The sequence below is a fragment of the Lissotriton vulgaris genome, chromosome 8 (genome assembly GCF_964263255.1).
Source record: "Lissotriton vulgaris chromosome 8, aLisVul1.2, whole genome shotgun sequence".
Taxonomy (NCBI): Eukaryota; Metazoa; Chordata; class Amphibia; order Caudata; family Salamandridae; genus Lissotriton; species Lissotriton vulgaris.
This window is the reverse complement of record NC_141696.1, coordinates 1,228,435,588-1,228,453,964: the sequence shown is the minus strand read 5'-3', so window position 1 is coordinate 1,228,453,964 and position 18,377 is coordinate 1,228,435,588. Positions and strand designations below refer to the sequence as shown.

Genomic DNA, 18,377 nt, shown 5'->3' with positions numbered 1-18,377 from the left:
AACACGTGGTGGTAAGGAAGGAGGGGTCCGCCTCTTCACAAATCACAATTGTTCTGATCAGTGCTTTGCAGCCATGATTGCAGTCGCAAAGCATCCGTGTCGTACTGCCTCCTTAAGAGGTTGGGATTGGATTTGCAAAGTGAAAGCTGTCCATGAGGAAGAGGTTTTAATTGTGACTGCGCTGGGGCATAGGGAGGAGTATGCACCCGACTGCCTTACGCACCCCAATGCCCTTTGTATTATGTCTGTCTTTTTTTTTATTGATGTCCGTCTTTCAGAGGTTTCAGTAAACAACATAAAAGAAATTACATGTTGCAAAAGTGAATCTTGGAATGGAGGTCTTCTACCCAGTGCAAAGGAATTCTCACTCTATTAATAATAGAGACCCAGGTGATTTGCATATTTTTGCCATCCCCTTTGTAAGCCTCTCGCCTCAGAAAGATAGATCCTGGTTGTAGTGCAGTAAAAAGTTTCCTGCGGCCAGTTTTATTTGTTCGTCTACTACTTAGAACGGTGAACTACTTGCTACATTCAATTGCATTTCACAATTCTGTTCTTTTTTTTATTATTCCTTTTTTAAGTCTCTGCAACCGTCTTAAAGGCGCATTAACAAAGGCTCTCATTGAGGGCAGTGCACGAGGAGGAACAAAAATGAGTTTTGTAAAGCATTCATAATCCGGTTGCATAGTGCCTATTCCAGTGGGTCACTCGTCTTACATTTCATGGTGGACTCAACATGCATATGGTTTGGCTGGTCGTATAATAGCTTCTCACCTTCTGGGTGGGGTGATGGCTTCGGGCCCTATACCATAGTTCATGATCTAATACGTCATCCTGTGGATCGCTCCCCTTGTGGACTTCTCATATGCATACTGTGACTTGAATTATTCCTTCTCCGATACTCGACGGTGGAGCCCCTCAGAGCATATACTAAGGCATGCTGCATAATTCATGTCCATGCCTATGGGTTTCTGCTCGGCTCCTCCGGGGATGACTTGTGGAGCATATCCTATGGCCGATGGGAGTGTACACTTGTCAAGAGTGGCATCCTTCATCTATGTTAAGAATCAAAAGGAGAGGGAGGAAAGGTACTGGAGCCAGTTTACTTCCCCTGGTATATATGCTTTATCAAGGAGAACTAGCTCTGAAGTGGGTGCTCCTAGCGTATATTTGTTTTGGAAAGGAGACACATTATGTTTATAATAAAGCCCCCACTCCCCAACCTAGTTGGTGACATGCTTCATCATGGGGCCCCACCCAAGGCACCAAGTGCACTTTGGATGTGCTACAATGCCTGGATACAGCAGAGCCCTGCTGTGAGAGTGCAGTGAGAATGAGTGAATGTTAAAAAAACTGTCCTAAGGGTTCATGGGATGAAAAAGACTATTTTAATCAATGGGCCACAGAGCTCCATGGTGGCTAAAGCAGATATCTAGGACGGTTCTAGACCTTGAGAAATCACAAAAAGTGTGACTACAGACCAGGCCCCGCATGGAACTCATGGGGCATTTTCCGAATATTGTTCTCCTCTACCACATACCACACCCTAGCGCGTGTGTCACATTTATGGTCTTCCAATAACACGTTTTTTGGACATTCACTCTGCAGTACACATAGGTCCTGAAGAAAGCCATACCACTAAGAGAGCATGGCTGAAACATATTGACTGACTAGGATATTGGAGTTACCTAACATCTTCTTAAATATCAGCCTCTCATTTTTATCAACTGCCACGGGCCCATTGATTAAAATACTCTTTTTCATCCCAGGGACCCTTAGGTCATCTTTTTTTAACATTCACTCACTCCTTCTCACTGCACTCTCACAGCACAATACCAGCTCCGCTGTATCCATGTGTTGTAGCACACCCAAGGTGCACTCTGTGCCTTGGGTGGGGCCCGATGATGAAGCATGTCACCAACTAGGTTGGTGAGTGAGGGCTTTATTATAAACATAATGTTTTTTCTTTCCAAAACAAACATACGCTAGGAGCACCCACTCCAGAGCTAGTTATCCTTGATAAAACATCCTTCCCCTATGGTTTTTTCCTATACTCTGTGTAAAATGTACTTTAAAATGTGTGGCACAGACCACTGAAAAGGTGGTAAATATCTGCACATGCAGCGGTTTCTATTTTTTAAACTTTTAACCTACATCCGTGTTTGTGAGCAGTTACACACTTGTCGCAGCATGGCTTGAGCAGTCTTTACATACACACACAACACCAAAACACTTCCAGATGAGTGCGAGACACACACACACACACATACGCACACTCACACATGCACGCACACTCACACACACACACACACACACACCTCCCCCTGCACACCTACACACACATTCTTTCTCCTAGCCGAATGTTTAGGCACCCTTCCTCTCACTCCTTTTCACTTAAGTACATGCCAAGAAGCAGCAACGGAGCACAGCCATTCAGGACATGAAATCACATGCCACATAACCAGCAGAAACTCTTGCATTGCATGCACTCCCATGGGCAGTGCACTACCGACCTGTATATGCGTTTTGGCACTTTGTCAGGAGTATATATACGAAGCTACAGTACAATACAGGATTACTGTGCTAAACAGAAGTCTTTCTTTGCTATCATTTGCAGTTTTGTGTAAGTCAGAGCATCAGATGCCTGCACCGATAAGGAACATGCGCAGCAGCGTAGTGTAGACAAGCTGTAAATAAATAAGCTGCTTAACTTAAATTGTGGAAAAAAAATTGAAGGGGGCGAGTTTGAATGAGAATTAAAGTCGGCCAAACCCCAATAGCGGTAATACAAGAAAGTGAGTGAAAAAGTGTTGGGCTGTCAGGGTGTGTGTTTGCACTATGGCCATGCAATAAAAAAAATAAAAAAACATACATGCGGACAATGTTACATTATAAAAAGACTAGCAGCCCATCCCGACGTTGTCCGGGTATGAATTACTGCCGGCCAGTAGTATATTGTTTTGAAGGATTTCGTTTTGATAGCATTTCTTACCTGTGACGGGCCTTTGAAACGCTCCGATTCACAGTGCACTGCTGATGCACTTAAGAGTGCGCGTTCAGTAGTTTGTGAACTCGAATTTCCCTACTTTATTTTTCCTTGCAATATTATATAGCGCGAACTCGACAACATGGCATGAGCACAATTTACATTACAGAAGAACACATTCATTTGTGGTAGGCACGGGGAGACAAAGCGATTTGCCTGGAATCACAGGATGTTGAGCTGATGCTGAGATTCAAACGTAGCTCCCCAGCTCTAAAGTTCGCAATTCTAGAACTTGTGGCGGAAGGGATGTCTAAAAGTGTATGTCGGTGCTGGCCATCAATGAGAGAGACCTGTGCATTTTTCAAATGGGTGGTGAAAAAATATGAGTGTGTTGCTGGAGATGTGGGCCGCCGTGCCACCAATGTACTTACCGGGGGAGAGTAAACACCCATTATTCCGCAACTTTCTTTCCGCATACCATCACTTCGCATACTTTCATTATGAAAGTACCATGACTCCGCAATGCCATTATAACGCATGGCATTACATTTTATATGCTTTTACCACGCATACATTTACAACGAAATTCGTTGTAAATGCATGAATGGTAAAATCATGTTTTTTTATGTTTGGATAAGGTAAGTATGGGTATAGGGTATATGTTTTGGGGTACTCGGGTATATGTTTTGGGGTGTTTGGGTATTTTAAGGGTTCAGATATAGTTTTGGGTTATGGGGTACAGGGGTAGTTTTAGGGATAGGGATAGGTATGGGTTTTGGGGTACAGGGGTATTTTTAGGGTTCAGGGCTAGGTTTGGGTTCTGGGGTATAGGGGTATTTTAGGGTTCAGGGGAAGGTTTGGGTTTTGGGGTACAGGGTTATTTTTAGGGTTCAGGGCTACGTTTGGGTTTTGGGGTACAGGGGTATATTTAGGGTTCAGGGCTAGGTTTGGGTTTTGGGGTACAGGGGTATTTTAAGGGTTCAGGGCTAGGTTTGGGTTTTGGGGTACAGGGGTATTTTAGGGTTCAGGGGTAGGTTTGGGTTTTGGGGTACAGTGGTATTTTTAGGGTTCAGGGCTAGGTTTGGGTTTTGGGGTACAGGGGTATTTTTATGGTTCAGGGCTAGGTTTGGGTTTTGTGGTACAGGGGTATTTTTAGGGTTTAGGGATATGTTTGGGTTTTGGGGTACAGGGTATATTTATAGGGTTAAGATGGGTTAGTGTTTAAGGGTGTTGGGGTATTTTAAGGAGTAAGGGTGGGTTATGATTATGGGGTGCAGGGGTATTTAAAGGGAGCAGGGTGTGATTAGCACACGATATGAGACATGGCATGAAGGGCGGAACGTACCACACGCCCCGAGCGTTTGTCATGCCCCCAGCACACGCCCACAGCACAACGCAGACACGCCCACAAGGGACTACTTTGCTGGCACGGTTCTTTTACCTTTTAAATGTATATGGTAGGCGTCTGCATAGCCTATGTCCTTCTGCTGCAACTGCCCTTTCCAACGCTGTATTGGGTGTTGTGATTGGTGCTGTGGTTCCTGAGATTACCCGCCTCAAAGGTTTGGGCTCTCTCTTTATTATATTAGTATGGAAAAATAAGGTATTGCAAACAATATAAAGAAGTGGTGCGTGCCAAGTAAAGCAGGGGAATTGAGGTTTTACTCTGTAGTGATAGGAAGCAACTATCGGAGTGAAGCGTGGGCACAGAGAAAGCATTGAGGTAGGGGGAGGATGAAGGAGAGGAAGTGGATGTGCTGACATGCATCTTAGGCTGGAATTCTCTCCGAGACAAGGTTAGTTTTTACTTGTTAATTACATCTGTGCCATTACATTGTGGTCATTGCATCAGGGAAAACTTTACATCAAAGGTAAATCTAAGTATTACTTTAACAACTAAATATACGTGTATACTATTTTAAGTCTGTTATTTAATCAGTTTTTTAATTTAAGTATAACTATGTTATAATAATCAAATGCATTCATTACTAATTTAATATTACTTTTAGTGTAATATAATTTATTGTGATATTTTAAGCTGCCATTCCCGTAACCCCAAAAACGCCTTACTCCTCCTATAGACTATCCATCTCTGGCTCCTAAAAACTCCTCAATATCCTGATACATTTCCTATCCCTTAATCCTAAAATTCTATTACTACCCCTGTATAAACTTAGTTACATCCCTAAATCCATATTTCAATGTTATTTAAAAAAATTAAATACTTATTTGTTAAATAATTTAAAGTAATTACTTTAGGTCAAATTGTTTTAGCTTAATAATAACTTAAAATTAATTTACATTTAATGTTATGAAAATTTTAAGGGGCATAACTTTACCAACATATATATGTGTTAGGACATTTGTATATTTTGTTGAAGTAGAATCCTTAAAAGTAACTTACTTGCTATCTAAAGACCTTGAAAACTTACCTGCGATGTAAACACTTCTAATGTAGCTCCTGCAATGTAACGACCCCTGATGTAAAACCTGTGAAACATAGGTAGCATAACCTCTGAAACAGAACACCTATCTCTTGCATCCTAAAATGAACATCAGCCCTTGTTCTTATCTGAAGTAATGGTAGTGCTTATCCATTAGAGTAAACTTGACATCACGGGGACTATGATACATTTTCTTTGAAGCTTTAGTGGTTTAATGTCTTCCAATTTATTTCAGGGCTATAAAAGATGAATGTCAGCAAACTAATTTGTTGGAATAAAAGTCCTTAGGTAAGCATTAAATGGTATTTTTGGATTTCTGCGTATGGGAAGCACAGCTATTAGTACTTATTGATTGCTGAAGCATTTTGACGAGAAAAGCTGTACGTGGAACAGGTAAACGATACCAAAGAACACACTGTTCTTTGAGTACGGAAACCTAGATGGTTTATGAGCGGATGGGGAGAGTTGAGGACAGGTAAGCATGACAGTGCAAAGAGCGGTGCTTTAAGAGGCGCGGATTGCGAGAGTCTAAATTAAATAAACTGAGGTATAATGACCGACTTTGAATGTGCAGTGTTATATGAACAAGGACGAATCCAATCTCCCCACCTGGTCCACAGTAATCCTAATAATCAGAACAGTGGTCCCATGGGACTCATTCTTATGATTAACATATGTAGTTACTCAGTCAATGGAATGAATCCAGAATACATTGACATTATATTATGATTAACGCAGAAATGGGCTTCACAATTATTTGTTAGTTGATGGACATTCATTCAATTTGTGATTTTGTGACAAACCCTTCAACACCTTTTTGAATGAGGTTGGCTTTAGTAAATAATTACTTTTTTAGTTTCACCTTTTCTTCATCCCAGATTAAGGGCATAGTTAGTGCAGTAAAACAATGTGCAATCTGTAACAAAAGCAAGAGAAAGCATCCAATTTGTGATTTTGTAACATATTGCAGTTACTGAAGTGTCCTACCTGGTGCAACATTCTGTTATTGCAAGCCGCTCTACTCTGTAGTTAATGTGCCTTGGTGAATGGTTTATTGACTGTCGATCCAGGAGGCTGGAGATGGTTTGGCGGCCTCACCACCTGTGTTGCCTGGCCCCCATCACCACAATTGGAACTTTCAGAGGAAAATACAACCAGTAGAAACGTGGGGTATTTAAAATGCCCACACATCTTTCCTTGTACGGCTTCACTAACACAGAAGGCTCAATTCCGGCGTTTTTCCTATGAATATTACTCTGTCATTAGAAGGAAACATTTCATAGCTAAGCTCTTTAGCAATTACTTTCCTTTTAGCTTTAAATTTTCTCCAGAATTCCCCACAGTCCACAAGAGCGTTTTATTTTAAAGTGCACAGTTAGTATTTACCATAGTAAAATGCTTCCATCGGTGGTAAATGCAAAGATTAAATGGGCTTGTATTGTCAGGTACTCAGTGCCTACACTTCTTTATGTGCACTTTTCAGCAGAGGTGCAGTGCTTTTAATTAAACAGCACCGGCACTCCTCGGAAAGCAAGCAGGCACTGTGGTATAGGGTACCTGCACTTCTATATTTACATTTCAAGCACTACGTAAATGACGCGTAGAAAAAGGACAGACCATGTACTCCTCTCTCTGAGACAAAACATTCCCATAGTGTCATTCCTGGTATACCATGTGATCCCCCGCTTGTTTAATTTTGTAACCTTTTGTTCCTCTTCCATTGCGTGATTTTAGGCTTCTCTGGATGTTTAGGCCCTTTACCTGAATAGGAAGATCAGGATGTGACTAGTTCCAAAAGGAAGAAATGACCCAGTGACACCACTGGAAAAGAAAGGAGACTGAAGTAAACACAACTGAACTCACAGCATTTGCTACTCAGCAAAATGCCATCACTGAGATGGGTGGATGTCACATATTGAGCACATACCCCATACATAAAAACAATAACCTTACTCCCAACTTCCCTTACAAAATACTTTTTATTTTATCTTTTATTTTTTTAACACAAAAATATAGTTGGAGAAACATTCTGGCCTTGATGTTTTCAATCATGCTACTTTGGCCAATACCCATAAACGGATAAAGGAATAACACTGAAAAAATCTGTGCTGAAAACACAGTTACATAAGTGCTCTGAAGCCCGAGTTTATAGCCTTAACTTTATTGAATGAGAGGTCAGCACAAAAACACACCGGTTCTGAGGGAAAATAAATACATTTGTTGCTTTATAAAGGTCTGTCTTGTTTAGAAAAGGTACAGTTCCCAGAAAATTCTAGCCTCCCCTACGAAAAACAGAGCAGCCACTCATTGAAGGAAAAATCTAGTCCATTGTAAAGTCAAATCCCACTCTTTAAAATCCCAAAGAATGCGTTTGATGTAGATGTTTTTGTTTGCGTTTTGGGGACAGGTCTATAGGAAGGAGGAAGTCAACTGTAGGGGGATAGTAGTCCCGTTTTGCAGGGAGGTTGGACTCCCTGCACACTAGACATGATTGTGCTGTGTAAAGTGAATGCTTTCTTGAAAATGGTGGCTTTGTTTGCCATTCATAAGGTTGTGAATTTAATTCTATGTTCTTGTGGCTCCCTTTGCAATAAAAAATCTTTGATCTGCCTAGTTAATTTTTTAATCTGTCAAGTTTCTTAATTTCTTTCGTTGACCCCCCCATCTTAGATAGTTACAATACTCCTTCTGAGAACCCAAGTCCTAGGAGGTTTGGGTCATTAGAGCATCTGATGAGAGACCCAGTGGCACCACTGGCAAAATAAGGGACACCGGTTCAATCGAAAAAAACACCATCCCACCTGATGAAGGCCTCTTAAGATGGTGCATTAAGGAAAAATGCATCACCTGTGCATTAGCAAGTTTGTGGACAGGTATGCATTAGCGTATAATAAAAACAAAGGTATACGTGAGGAAGTTTGTACCGGTCCGTAAGTAGTTGGGGATAACAAGTAAAGTAATTTGTAGAGCAGGAAACAGTGTAGTTGAGAATGGACTGCAGCATTTTGGTGTCGACATGTATTAAATGTACAACATTTTCTGAGAGGGTATTGAAGCATTTGGGTGTGAACCATAGTTCTCAAGGGAACATAAAGTGGGTAACCTTATGCCAAATAATTAATGACTTGGAGCAAACAAATATGAACCTCTGGCATCTGTGGCTGGCATCAATCCACTCATTCATTGTGCTTCATACTACCAATTAGGCGGCACACAGATTCCCAACCTATATCCCAAAGATTCTTTATAAATAAAGGGGAGAGAAAAGCTGTACGTAGAAGCGGTAGACGATACATTGAGTACTGAAGCCAGATGGTGTACAGCGGCAGACAGGTGAGCATGACAGTGCAAAGGGCGGTGCTCTACTAGCAGCGGGTTCTGAGAGGAAATTAAATGAACTGAGGCATAATACCTGACATTGAATGTGCAGTATTATATGAACAAAGACCAATCCAATATCCCCACATGGTCCAGGGTAATCTTACTAATTAGAACAGTGGCCCCACGAGACTCATTCTTATTATTACAATATGTAGTAACTCACTGGTAATGGAATGAATCCAAAGTTCATTTACACTCATGTTGTGATTGAAGCACAAATGAGCGTCACAATTATTTTTAGCTGATGGACATTCATTCAATTTGTGATTTTGTGACAAATCCTTGAGCACCTTATGAGTGGACTGTAATAACTATATGGTGGAGTTAGTAAATAATTACTTGTACAGCTTTACCTATTCTTCTTCCCAAATTAAGGACATTGTTGTGCAGTATTATTTCTTTGTTAAAACAATGTGCAGGGAAACATCCTTTACAATGCAACTTTTACCACGCAGTGCTTTTACATTGCAACTTTTACAACACAAACCATTACTTCGCATTGTGCTGGGGGGAGCTCTAGGATAGGGAATAGATTTATTTACTATCCAACACCTTCCCTACTATCCACGGGGACTGGAGTTGGAATAGTAAATTAAAATATTCACTATCCAGCACCCCTCAACACTATGCGTTGTAAAGGCATGCGTTGTAAAAGTTGCGATGTAAAAACATGCGATGTAAAAGCATGCGTTGTGATGTCATACATCCCAATGTGCAATCTGCAGAAAAAGCATTAGAGAAAGCATCAAAGCAGGTAGAGGGAATACCCGTAAGTGATGCTCTGTGTTAACGAGCAGGGTCTGGTAGTTCAGATTTTAAGATTTCTCTGAAATGCAGGTCCAGATCAGAAGAAAGGATTGCTGTCAATCCCTTGTTTAGGACCATGTACTATTCAAGCTCTGCCTATGTGTTTCATCCACTTACTAAATCCTGTTGGCAGCTGATGGACAGAGGATTACTAGCTGTAGCTTGGGCGTAATGTCTACAAGTATTTTGAGCCTTTTCCCCATAAGGCTGTGTGGACAATGCAGAGAACCTTTTTTTTTCTTTTAAACGTTATCATTTTGTTTAGCAAGAAGAGACAGATAACCCACAGATGTGGCAAACATCCAGTACATGACAACAATGTAGCATTGTATTGTAAGGGTCATTAAGCGACAGCAGGCACAGTACAACAGTGTATATGAGTCGTCTTGAGTGGGGGTGGGGTGGATAAGCAGCAAGGAACTCAGCGCAGTTCAGAACGGCTGTTGCAAGGCGTGCATGCGCACAATGTTGTGTAAGTGGTGGAACATAAATAAGGACATCATTTGTGCGAATCAGTCCAGGGCAATGGGCTCCAATGTCAGCAGGTAATCTCATAGTGGGTGCCAAATGCCTTTGAAGTTGGTGGCTGCAACATGCATAGAGTTCACTGGTAGTATCGCAATATGTCAAACTTTTTAGTCCATCTGTGCCGGGCGGAAAATACCTGCTTCCCTAAATGCAATAGCAGTGAACCGGCGAACACTCTTCGGCATACCTTGAACCTAGTCCAGCAAGGCCAGGATCGGGGGCAAGGTCAGTCCCAATCATTAAGGAGAGCTGAGAGAATATTGTACACCAAAAATCCCCAATATGACAGAATGTTCATGTCAGGTGTGCAAAATTGGCCCCTTCGACATGACACTTAGGGCAGCTAGAGGTTCTTATGGGGTCAATTCTTGTTAGTGAATAAACTAGGTGTGATGTATGTTCTACATAAGAATTTATAATTCATTAGTTTGTGTCTGTGATTGAATGAGATGAGGTGGGTTTGGCTGCAACAGTAATACCAAATGTTGTCGGTCAGGGGACGTCCCAGTTCGTATTCCCGAGTCTCTAAGTTTCTCTTCTGGTGGTGGCAGCAGAGTCATGCTTGCAAGGTACACTTTGGAAACCAACCTCCCTCCCTCAGCATCTGTGATCACCAAGGTCGAGGGTAGGAAAACTCTGGGGCCAGGGGATATGGGGGAACCTGGGCCCGCAGTGCGCTATGGACGCATTGCAGTACGAAAAGGTCCATGTATGTGGCATTCATGATCCGAGCATCATTCACATGTGAAAGAATGTGACCATTCGGAAATAGATCTGAGTGTATGCAGGTTGTGGTGTGACAAAGTGCACTGAACCAGTTTTTCCATTGTGAATGGGAGCCAGTAGTTGTCTGCCAAAGGTAGTGCTAGGAAAACAAAGTAGACCCCACCACCCCTTGTAATCGGATGGGTTTTCTCCACGCCCAGCTGGTGGTTGAGAGTGTTTGAATATTCAAGTACTCACACAAGTCCATTTTTCTAAACATTCCAAACTTAACCCAACCCTCCCCTCTCGGCAGTCTAAGCCCTATGATCGCCTTAGACAAATCTGGGTCTTGTTGGCATAGGAATGATTAGAACAAGGGGGTTGTGTCGCAGTTGAATACAACTTGTAAGCGTGGTGCTCTTTGGGGGACAGCATATGAAAAGATATTCATCTTAATGTCAATATACCCACTGTCACATTCTGTGATTGTTAGATGAGAAACAGTCAAAAGTGCCCCAGACCTCTGTGTGTGATCAAGAAGAGCGAAATGGGACATGAGGCTGTAGGCAGTCTACAGTGTAGCAGAAATTAATACTGGGCAATGGTCTGAGAGGAAAGAAACTGGATTATGTGATACTACTAATCAGAAATCTCATGGTGAAGGAATTCTTTGATTTTGAAGCTTCTGTTTCTGACTTCAACTAGGGTCAGGCAGGTGTGCATGACAGGAGCGAAAGGTTAGTTGGTAATTTTTGTGGAAATACCCCAAAAAGACAGAGATGGTGCATCAAATATCCAGAAGCAGGATCCAGAGAAAAGTCTGTAGCTATGCATCTCATACTTATATTTCCAACACTGTAAAAGACATTAAGCTTAGTGCTGTAAAATGTCGATTGATACAAAATCAGTTGCCTGTTAATGGAGATGCTTTTTTATTATATAATAATTTTTTCAATGAGGAATTACAGTACATGGCTTTATATGGTACCAGAAGGATGATATTGGATTTCTTTCAATTAGGTATTTGTCTATTGAATTACTGAATCAAATGTTACCTTTGCCGACTTTTGACTTTATTGAGTTGAATGTCCTTCAAGCCATGTATATCTTAAAAAAGTGCCTACTTATAGGTAATAACAATCGATATATACAAGATTTATTCACAAGATTTATTCCCGGAGGCTGCAATATTTCGCCTCAGTCCGACTCAGAATGTTTTCTTTAGGGATGGGTTGTACCATAAAAGTGAGTTTGACTGAACTCACAACAGTTCCAGGAAGGGATCCTGTGATCTAGCAACAGGCTCATTTTAGAAATGTATTGATTTACTACGGTAGCATAGACACGTCCCCGTTTTTTTAGTCTCCAAGGCCATATAGTGATGAAAAGTAGTAGTAAAGCAAATTTGGATAAATTAATTCAAGAGTGTTTCTTACATTTTTATCCGTTGCGAGGCAGAAGGCTACAATATTTTATTTTTTATAGTAACAAGGCAAAGATGTTCGAAATCTAGACCATACAGAACGAGTACACGAAATCTGGCACAGAACGTCAGTGGTAGCAAGTGCAGGTTGCTGCTTTGGATATAAAACACTACTGTTGAATACATGAATACATTTCCCCCATATAGTCACTTGCGAGCACGAGATGGAAGCATATTGATCTCCTATGAATGTAGTAGGAAACATGCCCCTTTGTGGGCGAAATTTTAGGAGAATTCTCAAACAAGCCATTAACATTTTCTTCTGTTTAAGGTGCACCATTTATCTTTGCATTCCCAAGATGTTTTATCATGTTGCCTCCTAAGTAGATTTCAATCTTTATATTACAAAATAATGTCAAATTTCACCAGAGAGGTTTGCCTCTACAATTTAAAGAGAATATACTTGAACCTCTTTATCTTTGATAAGTATTCCTGAGCAATGCACACTTTTTAATGAAGGTGTGTGGTGATGCTTGTCTGCTCTCTCTAGCGGACTTCATGAACAAAATTGTACCTGATCTGTTTTCAACATATTCTTTTAGTCTATGGACAGTTGGGATAGTGTGCTACCAAAGAGGAGTATAAATGGAACTTGGACAAAAATTGGGTTGAATATCAGTTGCAAATACAGACTCGGTCTCTGTCTTTTTCTAATTCTGGTATAAAAAAAATACTAAATCAGTTGATGCCAAGTTTTGAAGCAATATAGTCTGATCTAGATGTGTCCTCTTTACAAAAGACCTAAAAACGAGTCGACGGCCTGAAAATCGATTGGACCACCGCAGCAAGGCTCCAACACTGGGTTCACCTGAAGACCAAGATCGGACAGTCTATTGGACAGTCTGTTTGAAATTGTTGTGCAATAAGACTGTCTGTCATCTGAAGGCACATAAAAAGCCTAATGGATCGCAACTTGATTCATTTGGATAAACTGCAGTAACAGAAACATCTGTGCTAAGAGGAAGAAACGTGGATGGTCCGCAGTATCAATAACCAGTGTGACGGCTTGAGGTCAAAGGGCATGGCCAGCAACTTGAATAGAGGTCCCTAATTGTTGGGTAGATGTTGCAAAGGGTATGGGTGTAGTGTGATTGGAATTTACGTAGCCTTTCATGAAAGATCGGTTCATTTTTAGCCGTAAATATTATAGTTTGTTTGCTTTTTAGGGTTTTTCTTTTTAAGTCTGGGAATTTTAATATAAAGGTTAAGCTGTTGGTGCACTGCTGGGAGGGAGCTAGTTAATTCGGACGATTAAAATTGGAAAAGGATTTACAAGTTAAACCTTGATCTCTGCAGCAGGTACACTAACTAGCTGGTTTATTTCAATGTTATTGGCAGTGGTGCACAAGCAGTAACACGTTTGCACACGCGTCACCAGTCGATGCATTTACCCCCTATAGCTTTTGCACTGGGATTAGAATCCTTGGCCTAGAGGATACCTTGTATTATATATTTCTTATTTTCAAAATGTCCATTTCTGTTTTTGTTTATTTCCTTTTGATCTGCTATATTCGGGTTCACTCTTCTATCTCTTTTCCCTTTGTTAACCCTTTCAACTCTTCAGCGTAGTATTTTCATTTCTCCCCTTTTCTTTTTTTTGTAGATAGTTTTTCTGTAGTTTGTCATCTCCTCTACTATTTTTATTTTTCTGAAATAACTTTTCAAATAGCTGGGCCCAGGGATTTGATTGGCAGGCTTGCACCTCAGTCTAGCCAAGATGTTGAGCCCTGGAATAATGATAAATCCTGAGCAATAAGCTGTGGGTGGTTTGGCCCAAAGCCAACCTCCACAGAGGAATGAAGGGCGTCACCGAATGGATGAAGAACAGCAGACTGAAGCTGAATTCAGACAAGACGGAGGTCCTCATCCTCGGCTCCACCCCGTCAGCCTGGGACGACTCCCGGTGGCCAACTTCACTAGGAACAGCCCCAGAACCCACCGACCACGCACGCAACCTAGGGATCATCCTCGACTCCGCCCTCTCCATGACCAAGCAAGTCCACGCCGTCTCCGCGTCCTGCTTCAACACCCTCCGAATGCTACGCAGAATTTTAAAATGGATCCCCTCCGACACGAGAAAGACCGTCACACATGCCCTCGTCACCAGCAGACTGGACTACGAGAACGCCCTCTACGCAGGAACAACATCCAAGCTCCTGAAGCGGCTGCAACGCATCCAGAACGCCGCGGCACGACTGATCCTCGACGTCTCACGACGCAGCCACATCACACCCCACCTGAGAGACCTGCACTGGCTCCCCGTCGACAAGAGGATCCCCTTCAAACTCCTCATCCACGCACACAAGGGCCTCCACAATGCCGGACCAGTATACCTCAACGACAAACTCCGCTTCTACACCCCCACCCACAACCTCCGCTCTGCCAACCTCGCCCTCGCCACATTCCCTCGCATCCGGAAAACCACCGCCGGAGGCAGATCCTTCTCCCACCTCGCCGCCAAGACCTGGAACACTCTCCCTACCAACCTACAACAGACCCAGGACCTGCTGGCCTTCAAAAGACTGCTCAAGACCTGGCTCTTCGATCAGTGGCAGCCCTCCCTAGCGCCTTGAGACCCTGCGCTTTACAAATGTATTATTGTTGTTGTTGTGTTGAGTGACCCACGCGTTATTCTCTATTTGCCATTGTTACACTCCCGTGCTACCAGTTTGTTATGATTTGCATAAAAGTAGTCTTTAGATGCAAAAAGTGGGCGTGTGCTGGGCAGATCACTGTTGGTATGATTAAAATGCATTCATTTGCACTCCCCAAATGGCTTTCAACTGAGTTCCTATGTTGTCCAGGGTGTGGTCTTGCATGTTTTACGAACGTTTTTTTTTTTCCCACATGACTTTTCCGTCCCATATTTTGTGTGCGTTCCTTTAATGGTTTTAGTGTACCTGTGTTGAGTATAAAAGCTGGATTTAAAGGTCGCCTGGCCTGCGGACATCTCGGCTGTGCAGCCCAGCTGGGCCTGCCAACCTACACCGCGTTTCCCGTGCAATGAACGACATCTCGACGAGTTTTCAGTAGTTCTGTATTGCTCTAAGAATCAGCTCCTGCTTCCAAACAGTAAAGGTCAGTAACGCTGCCGGGCCCTTTCACAGTAATCGTTGAAAGATGTCAGGATTTCCTACAACAGCCTCTTACGCTGGGGTCGGCCTTTCAATGGGAAACTTTTAGTAATGACTGCAAGTGCAGGGAAACGTGTCTCCAGCACAGGTCACAACACGGCTATTATTAGCAGTCTCATCACAAGAAAGAGGAAACGTCCCAAAAATGATGTCATGTCCTAAACACGCCGGGTTCTCCATTAATTATTTACTGAAGTCAAACACTGCTACTGCGGCCGGCGTGTTTGCTTTAGACTAAAGAGCAGGCTGGCTGGGACGGGTCTGACGAGGGATGCAGGTAGGTGCCTCATTACCTAAACGATGACGCGTCTGCGGTTATATACTTGGGAACCACGAGTGCGCCCTTTTCTACCACAGAATGACGCGTTTCCAGGTGGCAGTAGACAACTGCCTTTGGGCCTCCGCAGGCCTCGTACAATCTCGATTCACAAAGCCATTTGCGTGTCTGGTTCTAAGATTTGGGCGTGCGCAGCTTTTTTTCTCTGCACAGTTTTATCAGGTCTGCTTTCACCTGTGCACAGTTTTTCTGCGAGCTGCTGTTAATTGGGTAGCCAGGTAATGTTGGCGGCAATCGAACAGGGGCATTTTAGGAAATGTATACAGCTTTTTCTCTGCAAGGTTAACTTTTGCTTTCGATTTCCTATGCACTGTTGCAAACGTATCGAGAATTTTTCACTGAAAGTTTACCTCTAAGGAAGCTTTCTATGCGCAGTGGTGTTGTGCAGATGAAGAACAGTTTTCTGCAAAGTGTACGTTATACAGAATTAGTGTGAAATAAGGGTATACATAAATTGTCACGAAAGTCAAGACTATTAAATGTGAAAATATTTCTAATACATTTTTTAAAAACATTTCCCTCCGTATTTATCCATATTTAATGTTGGTTCATTTTTATGAATGTTTATCCATATTTATATTGTGCTTAGTGTAAAAAAAGGATGCTGCAGTAGATATATTTACACATTTCACTGACAAATGTTTGCTTATGTTTGAATGTCCAGTGGGTTTTAGTCATTTACAGTACTATACAGTCATTTGAAACCACTTGCATCACAGAACAGCTTAAACAGCTGTAATGCTGCAGTTATATAATTAAGCTTTATCAGAATTTCGTGTGCCTCCCTTACCTGTCAATCTGTACAGCATTTGGCCTAACACTCATGAGTGATAGTAGTGAGTATCATCCAAAAACCCTTATTTTCCGTATTTCTACATGTTCAAAAATAAACACAGGCAAGGAAATAGATAGTTTTCTGTCTGTAATCATCTGTAAAAATGGAAAACTGGTAAAAATGGAAAACTGGAAGCTTTAGTAATACTGTACCCCTGTGGTGTAATATCACTTATGAACAAATCCTCTCCGAGGTGTGGGGAGTGGGCATTTGAACATGTGGACGGTGTGCAAAGTAGGTAAACACCTACATTTAGACATGCACAAAGATTCACACCCTGGACACCATCAGAAATGTACTGCTATCAAGGTGAATAGTACTTTTGTACATAGGTGGGAATAAGGAGAACCCAAAATTGGTGAAGGAGGGAATATCGCTCCATGAAATTAAATGTTTCTAGAACAATTAACAGAAAAAGGTTTAACATTTTTTTTAAGTGCAAACTTACTATTAGTGAACCTTTATGCACCTGTTATCTTTAGATGTCTGAAACTCTCTTCACATGGGGGCAGTAGATTCTGAGTTCTAATCTGTGATATTTTCAGTCAGACAAGGATGCTGGCAGTGTTAATTGATTCTCATCAGACTTGCATCCATAAATATATTTTTTTTTAAAACAAGTTCATTGTACAAAGTTTGGGCTTCGAGCCACGCACTCTTTTTCCTGCCCTGTATCTAGCGTCAGGATCCTCCCTTGCAGGGGCGTAACACAAGGCCCCGCAGCCCCCGCATTGCGGGGGGGCCTCCGAGGGCCACTGGCTCCGGGGGCCCCCAGGGGCCCCTCACGTAACATGCTTCTTTGCGCACACACAGTAGTAGGGCTGTGACAAAAGGAGCAGCGTGGGCCGGCCGGGCCCCTGCTGCGAGATTGAAATGGTGGCGGACCTGGCTGTGCATGGCGGCGGGGGCCCCGACAGGAGCCAGCGGGCCCCCTGCGAGTCTCTCTTTCATCTTTATTATGGTGCGGGGCGCGGCCGGCCGGGGGCCCCGGCACGGCCGCCGGGGCCCCCGGCACGGCCGCCGGGGCCCTGGCCATCCGTAGTGAGTGACTTCTCTTCTGTTCTTGACTAGGAACAGAAGGCGAGGCGAGGCGGGCCGGCAGGGGGCCCCCACCCCGCCCGACTCGAGTCAAGTCAGTGACAGAGACAGTAAAGTAAAGTCCGAATTTCGGTGGGGGGGGCCGGGGCCCGGCCGTCTGTCCGATGATGCAGCAGGGCAGGGTGCAAGTACGCGGCAGTGTGTGGCAGGTTGTTGTTGCAGCAGTGTGCAGTGGCACGCCACGGCACTCTCTGATGCAAATAAAATATAAATGGAATTGTAATGGTGCTGATTGCTGAATCGATCGATCGATCGATCAATCATCAGGCCAGGCGGGACGGGGACGGACAGACTGTGGAGATGCGCGGCGCGCACACTTTTGTTTACTCCCAGCAACAGTCGGTCCTGTCCAATCCTGGCTGACTAGTCTTAATTCTTTCACTTTCAATTCCAATTTCCGCCGCGTATGCGCGTGCCGCGTGTCGTGGGGTACGAGGGGGGGGGGGGGCTGGGGGCAGGACTGATTGGCTGGCTGGTGAGTTACTGAGTAGAGGTGACCAATGATGCCCTGCCCTACATTTGTCGGCACACACAGCACATGCGCAATCGCCGCCGGCGCAATTAACACAAGGTGTGGCATCAGGGGCCAGGGGCGCGCATAGCCCGCCCACCCCAAGAGGAGCCAGGCCAAGCAGCCGC

The 18,377-nt window shown here is 43.1% G+C and overlaps 1 protein-coding gene across 5 annotated transcripts in view; it reads left to right on the top strand.

Moving 5' to 3' along the window:
- Positions 1-18,377, top strand: part of FRY (FRY microtubule binding protein) — a 674,187-nt gene that overhangs the window by 167,665 nt on the left and 488,145 nt on the right. The window contains exon 1 of one of the 5 annotated variants that reach the window (XM_086935134.1): positions 15,706-15,745. The exons of the other annotated variants lie outside the window; for them this stretch is intronic. The gene's annotated coding sequence lies outside the window, so the exon portion shown is untranslated. Of the gene's footprint in view, positions 1-15,705; positions 15,746-18,377 lie in introns of those variants that run through there. 5 annotated transcript variants of the gene reach the window in all.